The sequence below is a fragment of the Chiloscyllium punctatum genome, chromosome 6, assembly GCF_047496795.1.
Source record: "Chiloscyllium punctatum isolate Juve2018m chromosome 6, sChiPun1.3, whole genome shotgun sequence".
Classification (NCBI taxonomy): domain Eukaryota; kingdom Metazoa; phylum Chordata; class Chondrichthyes; order Orectolobiformes; family Hemiscylliidae; genus Chiloscyllium; species Chiloscyllium punctatum.
Window position 1 is genome coordinate 32567922 of NC_092744.1, and position 12309 is coordinate 32580230.

Consider the following 12309-nt stretch of genomic DNA (forward strand, 5'->3'; position numbering starts at 1 on the left):
CACAATTTTGGCTGCTGTTCCTAGCTGTGAAATGTTTGGCATACCCAGAGGATGTGAAAATTCAACTTTTTCTTCTGAATATGGTCTCTGCAAACCATTTCAGTAGATACTATCAAACTGTACCAGCATAGACTAATGTGCCAAAGTGAAGCAGGTATAGTTATATCCTGCTCCTGTGCTGGGAATACAACCCCACTATCTCACGCTCCAGCAGGTAAAACTACGAAAACTCAATAAAGGTGGAAGAATTTGTGTGATTTTGAATTTGGAGAGGGGACTCAAAGTTGCAACCTTCTGGATTTGGAGTTTACTGATCAACATCAAAAGACATTGTTCAGCATGATTTGTGAATTAATGTATTGAGGGACATTCTCCCAAGTGCATTTTGTCATAAGAGATTTTATTTGCGGTTGAATAATTTTGCTATTGTGTGGGCTATATTTGAAGTGACAGTGCTAATTGTGTGAAGGTTTCCCTGCAACGTTCTGGATCCCATGGGAATTTTGGCAAAGCCCATTTTCTTTCTTTGGTATGTTGCCTGTCAAGATGATATAAAGGGTGGAATGAAATGAGCTCATGTGGTATTTCCTTAGAGCGAAGCCAGAGGATCACCATGATTTTGGATTAAACTGAATGCTTAATGTTGTTCTAACAATAAAAGGCAGCTACGCTTCTGTTATTCTAACTCCTCCACCTCTGCATATTTCACAAATCTTCTCAAAAATCATTAATATTTCACCAGTATTTGTGGCATTCCATTTGGTACCAGTCAATGTACATCTGTGTTTTTATATTGAAATAACTATGTGTGAGAGATTTTTAAGGGATTCAATTTGATTTGGATATTTATACCCTTCTCAGAATATCCAGTAATTGGTATTAAACTATCAATCCTAGTTAGTGGCACTGGAAAGCTGAGAAATGGGTAAAAAGAAATCAAGTTTGAGCTTGGGCTAGAGGGCAGAACAAAGTAAACTCTAATTGATCTGCACTTCTCCCACCTTAAATGTGAATTTCTTGAGTGCAGAATTTGCAGAAAATGTGTATTATTTTCATGTAACACTATATACAAAAAATGTTATCTTCAAAGTATCAAAAATTTGTATGTAATACAACACATTATCAACATTGAGTGAAAGGCTACTTTGCGAGTTTACAAAGTGGAGGTGCCAGTGTTGGACTGGGCTAGACAAAGGTTTAAAAACTACATAACACCTAGTTATAGTCCAACATGTTTATTTGGAAGTACTAGCTTTCGGAGCGCTGCTCCTTCATCAGGATGCTGTGGAGCAGGATCATAAGATGCAGAATTTATAGCAACATTTTATAAATTCTTACTTTTGGAAGTAGAACCAGTCTGACTCAAGGTTAGGATACAGACAGATCTAACCTCATACGTTGTCTGAGCTGAGATATCATCTTTTTTGTAAAACCTTAAGTTATCTTGAGAATGTGACTTAAAAAACGTTCTGGGATTTACACAATCATGAACTGAAACCTGCAACCTATTCTAAAAGATGTAAGATTTAGTAGCAATCTAGGTTTGTTCAATATATTGTTTCAGCTGCATGACAATGTGATCTTTTGCTATAAATTCTGTGTCTTGTGATCCTGCTCCACAACTACCTGACGAAGGAGCAGCGCTCTGAAAGCTAGTACTTCCAAATAAACCTGTTGGAGTATAACCTGATGTTGTGGGATTTTTAACTTTGCTAGTTTACAACATTGGTAATTGGCTTCTGATGGGGCATGGTGGCCCTCAGCTCTGTTTTGAGCTGAGGCGATTGACGTATTTTCTGTCTGCATTCTATGAATTGACAGTATCAATTCAATTTCCTTATGCATGGTCCCAGTACTAAACTGCCAATAATTCAGGAAAAATTGACAAACTGAAAAGTTTTGGGTGAAGTATGGTGCTATGGAGTTTGTCTCCTCTAGAACTGACTGTTCTAAAACTCAACTGCCTGTCCCAGCAATGACCAAAAGCTGAAGCTGTACAGCCATACAACATTTCTTTGTCTCCAGTACAAACCTTTTCAGTTTTTATTTACATAATGAAAAACTATTTAGGTAAAATTTTATATACTAAGCTCAGATACGATAAAATGCTATCATTATAAATATTTCTATTACTAACATGGTAAATTGTCTTTTTGAGTATATTTTTCTTGTGGATGTTGTGACCTTAAGTGAATTGTACACACCAAACCACATTTTTAGTTGTGATTCATCATTAACAAGCTGATTACACGATTGGACTGAAGCTGCAGCATGACAGGAAATTAGAGTCAAAAATAAGAACGGTCACACACTTCCTGACTGAAGATTTAGAGCATGGCTACATCTGGTTGGGGAGTATTGTTTAACTTTGTATGTTTTTACTGCAACTAGAAAGGTACAGTGTTTGAAATGTATTACACTTCCCACGTATGTCACAAAGATCTATCATCCGTTCTCTGGTGTGCAACTTAAAACTGGAGATAGCGTTTGTTTTATTCTGTGATCTGTTCAAAAAATGAGCCTCCTTATGCTACAAGCAGAGCTGGATGATTTCCTATACAATACAGAGGCTCACATATTGAATGAAACACTGAAGTGGAGGAATTTCTTGATTTTAAGAGGAGAAAAACCTAAAACCAAGAAAACTTTCCTTATTGCTTGAATTTTTTGTTGCTATTAGACAATATTCATAATATTCCGTACATAAAACTGACAAGGTATTGGGTAATTGGAGGCCTAATCGCATTAACTCAAAGTCTGGAGGATTTTGTATGTGTAAAGCCTTTGATTAAAATACACAGAAGGATCTTGAGTAAAGGTATGTCTTGTGGAATTAGCAGGCTATTCTTAGTTTGGAGTAAATTGATTGAGTTAATGGAAAACAAAGTAGTTACGAAAAGTGACGGGTTTATGTTGGAGCTGTTCAGGGGAGTACTTGTCAAAATTGTTCGTGAGATTATTGTTTATTCCCATCTTTAACAATGACGTAGATAAAGTTTGCAAATGACATGAACATATACTGTATGTCGGTATCAAGACCTCAAACCAATAAAGTAATTTGTAGGTGGTGGTAGTACCGTAAAGAAATGTGCCTGTGACTATTACATAGTTTTCAATATAGAAAAGTATAAAATAATGCATTTGGACAGGGACATTTCTGAGAATCAATTTCTTACGCAGGGTTTGTGGTAAAAGTTGCGGAATGGAAGATGGATCTGTGGTTTATAGTTCATGACACATTGAAGGCTCATTATGATCATTGTTAAGAGGTTACTGTAAAAACAAATGGGATGTTGACATTTTATTTAGTAATAAAGCTTACCAGTACAATCCTTTCATTTTTACAACAAATTGTTTGGCCTCACACGAGGTAAGTTGAGGCCTTGAGCAGATGCCTGTAACTGGGCAATGATTGGCACTTAATCCAAGAATCCTTTGTTACTGAGAGTGTCTAGTTGACCTGTAATTTTTTTAAAATGTTGGAAAAGGGAGACATGGCAAATAGATGCAGGAGTAGGCTAGTTAGCCTGTCGAGCCTGCACCACCATTTAATATGATCATGGCTGATCATGCAATCTCAGTATCTCATTCCTGCTTCTTCTCCATACCCCTTGATCCCTTCAGCCACAATGACTATTCCAGCTCCCTCTTAAATATCTTCGAAATGTGTGGACCTGGAAAAGCACAGCCAGTCAGGCAGCATCCGAGCAGCAGGAGAGAAGACGTTTTGAGCATAAGCTCTTTATTCTTGATGAAATGTTTATGCTTGAAATGTCAATTCTCCAGCCCTTGGATTCTGCCTGACTGGATGTGCTTTTCCTGCAGCACACTTTTTGATTCTGATCTTCAGCTTCTGCAGTCCTCACTTTCTCTATCTCTCTTGGGTACATCTAATGAACTGGCCCCAACAGCTTTCTGTGGTATTCAATTCCACAGGTTCATAACTCTGAGTGAAGAAATTATTCCTCATCTTAGTCCTGAATGGCTTACCCCTTACTTTAAAGAGATATGATAGAGGTCTTTAAAATAACAAAGGGGTTTAATTATATCCAGACAAGCTGATTTTAATTTCTCTACTTCCTTCTTTGTCTGACTTATTGCTCATACTTTCTGGGCAAATACATCGCTTGTTCCTTCCAGTCTTCCCTTTAGGAGATATACCTCCCATTGTTTAGGCTTGTAAGAATATAAATGAAAGAAAACACATTTGCTGATTTCCCCCTCTAGTGGAGCCATTTCATTTTCTAACCAGACGGTAGTGTGTTGGCAGAGTCACAGATTGGAGATGAAACATGTTTTTTTAAAAATTTGTTTGTGGGGCATGGATGTCGTTGGCTGGCCAGCATTTATTGCACATCCCTAGTTGCCCTTGAGAAGGTGGTGGTGAGCTATCTTTTTGAACCACAATGTCCTAAGGGAGGGATTTCCAGGGTTTTGGCTAGAGACAGTGATGGACTGACAAAATATTTACAACTCAGGATGGTGAGTAGCTTGGACGGGAATTTGCAAGTTGTGGCATTCCCATGTATCTGCTGTCCTTGTCCTTCTCGATGGAAGTGATCACAGGTTTGAAAGGTGCTGTCTCAGGATCAGGTGAATTTTTGCAGTGCATCTTGTAGACAGTACATGTTGCTGCTACTGAGCATTGGTGGTTGAGGGAGTTGGCATTTGTGGATATGTTGCCAATAAAGCAGGCTGCCTTGTCCTAGATGGTGTCAAACTTCTTTAGTGTCATTGGAATTGCACTCATCCAGGTACATTCCAGACTTGTGCCTTGTAGATGGTGGACAGGGTTTGTGGAGTCAGGAGGTGAGTTAGTTGCTGCAATATTCCTAGCCTTTGACCTGCTGTGTAGCCATTGTATTTATATGGTGAGTCCAGTTGAGTTTCTGGTCTGTGGTAACCTCCAGGATGCTAATAGTGGGGTATTCAATGGTAATACTTTTGAAAGTCAAGGGGTGATGGTTGTATTATCTCTTATTGGGGATGGTCATTGCCTGGCATTTGTGTGGCACAAGTGTTACTTGCCACTTGTCAGGCCAGGCCTGGATATTGTCCAGGCCTTGTTGCATTCGGACATGGATTGCTTCAGTATCTGAAGTCATGAATGGTGCTGAACATTGTGAATTTTTGGTGAAAATCCCCACTTCTGACCTTACGAGGGAATGTCTTTGAGGAAACAGCTGAATATGGTCGTGCCCTGAAGAACTCTTGCAGAGATGTTCTGGAGCTGAGATGACACGCCTCCAACAATCACAACCATCTTCCTATGTGCCATGTATAACTCCAACCAACAGAGATTTTGTCCCCAATTCCCATTAATTCCAGTTTTGTTAGGGATCCTTAATGCTACACTTGGTCAAATTCAGCCTTGATGTCTCACCTCACCTCTGGAATTCAGTTCTTTTGTCTATTTTTGAACAAAGGCTGTAATGAGGTCAGTAACTGAGTGGTCCTGGCAGAACCCAAACTAGGTGTAACTGTGCAGGTGTTTGCTAAGCAGGTGCTGATTGATAGCATTGTTGATGACTACATCCATCACTTTACTGATGCTCGAGATAGACTGATAGCGTGATAATTGGCTGGCTTGAACTGAACTCTGTTTTGAGTACAGAACATACCTGGACAAGTTTGCTTGCTGAGCTGGAAGGTTCATTTTCAGACATTTCGTCACCATACTGGTAACATCATCAGTGAGCCTCCAGGGAAGCACTGGTGTTAGTGACCCACTTTCTATTTGTGTTTAGGTTTCCTTGGGTTGGTGATGTCATTTTCTGTGGTAATGCCATTTCCTGTTTTTTTTCTCATATGGTGGTAAATGGGGTCCAAGAGGATGTGTTTGTTGATAGAGTTCTGGTTGGAATGCCGTGGTTCTAGGAATTCTTGTGCCTGTCTCTGTTTGGCTTGTCCTAGGATGGATGTGTTGTCCCAGTCGAAGTGGTGTCCTCCTTCATCTGTATATAAGGAAACAACACAGATCCAACACACCACTCTTCTACGGATTAACCAAAATTCACAAACCTGGAGATCCCTCAGACCCATGTCTCACTAGCTGGAATACCAATGTACAGATTAGTCAAGAAGCTGCACCAAAGACTAAAACACTTAGTAGAAGACTCTCACCACTCCATCCAAGAATTCCTGAACACCATCAAAGACCCTAAGATATAAGAGAATGAAATAATGGTCTCCTTTGATGTAACAGCACTGTCTACATCCATCAACATCAAACTCGTCAAGGAAACACTGACTACACTGTTAGAAGAATTAAAGACACGTACACCAAACACCACCAACTTCTTCATCATCAAGGACAACAGCGTCAAGCTAGTGGACCTATGCCTTACCACCTACTTCACTTTCAATAACAAAACCTAAAGACAAACCAATGGAGCACCCATGGGATCTCCACTATCAGGTTCTTAGCAGAGGCTGTAATGCAGAGACTCTAACAAACAGCTCTGCCAACCATGCAACCCAAACTTTGCGTCCGCTACGTTTGTCATTACTAAATGAAACAAATTAGAGGGAACCTTCAAGACCATCAATTATATCCATATTAGCATGAAATTCACTAAAGAGGAGGAAAACAACAACAAACTGCCATTTCTAAATGTCACAGTAGAGTGAACAGTCAATGGGGAATTTCAAACCAGCGTCTACAGGCAAACAACACATATGGACCAAATACTGAACGACAGAAGCAATCATCCCAACACCCACAAACGAAGCTACATGAGAACATTATTTCAATGAGCCACTGCACACTGCAGCACAGAGGAACTATGAAGAGAAGAGGAAAATCACCTATACAGTGTATTCAAAAAGAGTGGTATCCATTGAACACAGTCTGCTGATTTCTCAACAACAAACACAAATTTGCACACAAAATGCAAAACCTAGCCACTCTCCCCTACATCAAAGACATCTTGGAAGTGACTGCCAGACTACTCAGACCCCTTGGCATCATACAGACGACAAGCAAAACTAATGTCCTTTATAAAATACATTTGTAAGAACTGTAACAAACGCTACATTGGACAAACAGGCAGAAAACTAGCCACCACGATACATCAACATCAGCTTGCCACAAAACAACCTGACCCACTCTCACTAGTATTCTTACATACAGATGAAAAGAAGGACACCACTTCGATTGGGACAACACATCCATCCTAGGACAAGCCAAACAGAGACATGCACGTGAATTCCTAGAAACATGGCATTCCAACTGGAACTGTATCAACAAACACATCGACTTGGACCCCATTTAACACCATATGTGAAAAAAAAGGAAATGACACCACAGGAACTGACATCACTACAGGAAATTATGTCACCAACCCAAGGAACCCTAAACACGCAAATGGAAAGCGGGTCACCAAACCAGTGTTTCACCAGAAGCTCACTGATTATGTTACCTAATATGGCGACGGAACAATTGAAACTGAACCTTCCAGCTCAGTGAGCAAGCTTGCATCCAGAACCTCAACTTGAGCGACAAGTCTTCTCAAAACTCGCTAATACCTGACAATGTGGAAAATTGCCCAAGTAGATGCTAGTGCTGTATCTATACAGGAACAGCTTGGCTATGGGAGCAGCAAGTTCTTGAGCATTGGAGTCTTTAGTACAATTGCTAGAATATTGTCAAGTAGAACCTTTGCAGTGCTTAGTTGTTTTTTGTTACCACATGGAGTGGATCAAATTGACTAAAGGCTGGCATCTGTGGTGCTAAGAACCACTGGATAATTGGTTCAGCATTGCTGGCTAAAACTTGCTGTGAATGCTTCTGCCTTATCTTTTTGTATTGATGTGCTGGAATCTTCCATTATTGAGGATGGGTATGTGTCATAGAGTGATAGAGATGTACAGCACGGAACATCTCTTTGGTCCAGCTCATCTATGCCGCCCAGATATCCGAACCTAATCTAGTCCCATTTGCCTGCAATTGGACCATGTCCCTCTAAATCCTTCCTATTCATATACCCATCCAGATGACTTTTAAATGCTGTAATTGTGCCAGCCTCCACCATTTCCTCTGGCAGTTCATTCCATACATGGACCATCCTCTGCATGAAAAAGTTGCCCCTTAGGTCCCTTTTATATCTTTTGCCCCTCATCCTAAAACTATGCCATCTAGTTCTGGACTCACCTTCAGTAAATTGTTTAATTGTCTACTGGCACAATGAAAAGCAGCATTTGTGTTTTCTATGATATGGCCCTCCTTAAGATTGAAAACATCTGTCATGGCATCACCTACAGGAGTAACCAATATTGAAAATACTTTGTTGTCAATGTAATTCATGTTTAATTATTAGATTTTTTGTGCTCTTGTTTATTGTTTTCTTCTCGTGGTTTTTTAAAAATATTATCCTTATGTTCAACATTTTTGTGCAAAAATCTGAGCTTACAATTTGAGTTTACAACTTTCATAAAATGGAACAATTTAACAAAGCCTGCTGCTTTGCACGGTGTAAGTGGCTGGTTTCTGTTTGTGCTGATAGGAGAGCACAGTGAGGAGCCATGCACAGCCAGATAAGACATGTCTTTCAGGACGATGCTAATTGATTATTCTGTATTTTGAGCTGACTGTCATCTACGCTAACTGGCTATGCATGGCATAAAGCTACATAATAGGCAGTATAAGCTATTCATGTTACTTGCTATATCTTGAATTTAACCTCTTTGTATTGTGTAGAAAAAATGGGTAACGTACTTGAAATTCTAAAAGGTCAGAATGGCTAACCTGAGTGCGTAAAAAGAATAGATATTTTCCCAGCAGCGTGTGGTTACTTTCTCAAAGTTTTATACAGTGGTCCTGGAAATTGCAGGTTACATTCATGATTTTAATGTATTGAACATTACAGATGAAAAAATGTTTGATACTTAAGAAAAACATTTTCTATTCATCAAAAACCTCTGGATATAAACCTATACAGTATATAATTTTTAAATGTTATCATATAGCTTTTATAGACTTAAATATAGATTTGAAACACACTCAAATATGCTACAAGGGAATCGCTAACACATCTTCATTAGCATTAGCATCACCTCATTAGACTAATGAAGTGAATATCTTTGTGTTTGCATGTATATAAAATGACAAAAATTATCCGTCTACAGTTCTCCATAACAGGATCCTTGAGGGTGATCGGAATGTTTGGCTTAACGTTCTCTTCCATGACTTCAGCAGGTCTGTGTGCATTGATTTTTTTTTGTCTTTTAATTGCTGTCTTTGACTGTTGACTCTGTCACCCTATTAACCTCCAAAATGCCCCCTGCAGATTCATTTCAGAGCTGGCTGTCTTTCGGGAGTCTCTGTTTTTGTTGGCAGGATTAGATATTGATGTTCAGAGTTACTGAAAATCCTCCATACAGTGCAGCTGTGGGGCACTTGTAGATGTCTGGTTTGAAGTTCTGCAGGGAAAGGAAGACTTCAATTTCAGAAAGTGTTAAAACCTTGTGAATGTGGCTAATCTTTGCTTCTTGGTGAAGGTGAGATTTAGGTTGGAGCCAGCGTTTTCCAGTGTTGGTGAACTAGTTATTTCAATCTCCATGCATTTGTTTTGTCAAATGGTGTTAATGTTTTACACCAATGATATGGAGGCACATTTAAAGTAGTTTTTTTTCTTACACAAAAGCCTATGCCACAAAAGAGATGGACTCTCGTATGGAAGTGCTTCTGAAAGAAATAGGTTGAGGTAAAAACTTCAGAAGAGTCAAGTTAGTCCAATTGGACTGTGAGCTTCAGTGTACAGTACTACAGTGCAAGTTCATTTCTTCCACTTTATTACCTTTTGAATATGAATTGCAATGTTGATTTTAAAAAAAACAAGGTATTTTCTTGCACATCACTTTATGGATCTACAGGATGGGGCTAGTTGTTTTTCGGAATTTGGAATTTTCCGAATTTCGAAATAAATGAGTTTTTCACAGAGAATTAAAAAAAAAATTACCTAATAGCAACGCACGTGTGATTAGTATGAGTGCTGCGACACAATTGACACCTGCCAGTGCTGGGCCATGCTGCCATGTCACATCTGAGTGGCGTGGATCAAGTGGGTGTGGAGTTGGTCACCTGTTCACACTCCAAAATAACGTTCCACACTCCATGAAAAAATTTTGGATTTCAGAGCTTTTCAGATTTTGGAATTTCGGATAAAAGATTGTGTACCTACAGTGGCATTGACATTGTTTGGGAGCAAACCATTGATTTGCACGTAGCTGCAAAATTATCAAATGTGAAATCAAGACAGGTAAATGTTTCAAGAAAGTTTCCCCAATTGTATTTTTTTGTTCAAATTAGGTCATTTCAGGAAGAAGGAAAGGTGAACCCAGACACTCTTCTAAGCACAAAACAACTTTCTAAGTGAAAAATAGTTTATGGTGTTTTTATGTGGATTGTGATTGATTCTGCCTTTCCCAAATCCCTTATTCACAGTGGGCATTCATGTATCATTGCAATACAGATATTGGACGTGCCTAGCTTGACTGCTGAAGTGTGCTCCCTGATTAAACTGGTAATACCGAAGAATAAAATATTAACTTTAACGTGTATAATGGTGCAGCATGCTGCCTTGATTTTATATACTTAAACCTGTCTGAAGCCTTCCTTTCTTGGAAACGTGTATATAACACAAAGGATTGCCTTAAATCTGGTATTGGTAGTTGCCTTGGATTTCTACACTCTTTGCTGTCCGTTTCTTCCTCTATCGCTGACCTAACCAGTACCCCTCCACCGAAGCACTCATTCAACCATGGAACTGGTCCTCACCCTAAACAACTTTGCCTTTGAATCTTCCCACTTCCTTCAGACCAAAGGCATAGCCATGATCGCCCACATGGGCCCCAGCTACGCCTGCCTCTTTGGATACGTGGAACAGTCCATCTTCCACAGTTACACTGGCACCATTCCCCACCTTTTCCTCTGCTACATTGATGACTGTATCGACACCACCTCATGCTCCTATGAGGAGATTGAACAGGTCATCAATTTCACGAACATTTTCCATCCTGACATAAAATTCACCTGAGACACATCCCTACCCTTCCTGGACCTCTCCGCCTCAACGCTGACATCTACTCCAAACCCATACACTCTCACAGCTACCTGGACTACACCTCTTCCCACCCTCTCCTGTAAAAACACTATCCCTTACTCCCAATTCTTCCACCTCTGCCATATCTGTTCCCAGGCGGGGCATCCCAGACGGCCTCCTATTCCAAGAATCACCATTTCCCCTCCCATGTGGTCAACAATGCCTTCCAGTGCATCTCCTTCACTTCCTGCATCTCTGCCCTAGAACCCCTCCGATCCTCACCTTCTACCCCACTAACCTCCGATATAACACATTATCCTCCACCATTTCTGCCACCTAAAATCAGACCTCACCACCAGAGATATACTTCCTTTACCACCTCTATCAACATTCTGCAGAGACTATTCCTTCCGTGAATCCCTCATGAGGCTCACACCTCCCCCCACCAATCCATCCTCCACTCCTGGCACCTCTCCTTGCCACCGCAAGAGGTGTAAAACCTGTGCCCAGACCTCCCTCCTCACCTCTGTCCAAGGCCTCTTCCACATCTGGCAGAGATTTTCCTGCACATCCAAATACCTCATCTACTGCATCCATTGCTCTCAATGTGCCTCCTCTACCTTAGGGACACAAGGCACCAACTTATGAAACGTTTCAGGGAACATCTCTGGGACATGCCCTGTGGCTGACCACTTCAACTCCCTCCCACACCGCCAAGGATATGCAAGTCCTGGGCTGCCTCCACTGCCAAACTCTAGCCATCCTACGCCTGGAGAAAGAATGCTTCATCTTCTGCCTTGGGACCCTCCAACCACACTGGATCAATGTGGATCTCCCCAGTTTCCTCATCTCCCCTCTCCCCACATCATCCCCCTCACCCCCTACCTCATCCCACATCCAATCCTCCAACTCAGCAATGACCTTTTGAACTGTCCTACCTGTCTATCTTCCTTCCCACCCATCCGCTCCACCCCCCCCCCCCCCAACCTATCACCATCACTTCCTTACCTCCATCTACCTATTGCCTTCCCAACTACATTCCGCCTAGTCCCAGTCCCAGTTCCACCCTCCTATTTATCTCTCAGCACCGCAACCTCCCCCCCTTCCCCCCAACTTTCCACATGAAGAGTTTACCCGCGAAACATCAATTTTACTGCTCCTTGGATGCTGCCTGACTGGCTGTGCTTTTCTAGTGCTGCACTTTTCGACTCTGATCTCCAGCATCTGCAGTCCTCACTTTCTCCATTACACGTGTCTGATAATCCTA

General features: G+C 40.8%; 1 protein-coding gene across 3 annotated transcripts in view; it reads left to right on the top strand.

The window, feature by feature from the left end:
- The window catches only part of tnk2b (tyrosine kinase, non-receptor, 2b), a 260676-nt gene that overhangs the window by 84082 nt on the left and 164285 nt on the right, over positions 1-12309 (top strand). The window contains exon 1 of one of the 3 annotated variants that reach the window (XM_072572317.1): positions 9142-9196. The exons of the other annotated variants lie outside the window; for them this stretch is intronic. The gene's annotated coding sequence lies outside the window, so the exon portion shown is untranslated. Of the gene's footprint in view, positions 1-9141; positions 9197-12309 lie in introns of those variants that run through there. 3 annotated transcript variants of the gene reach the window in all.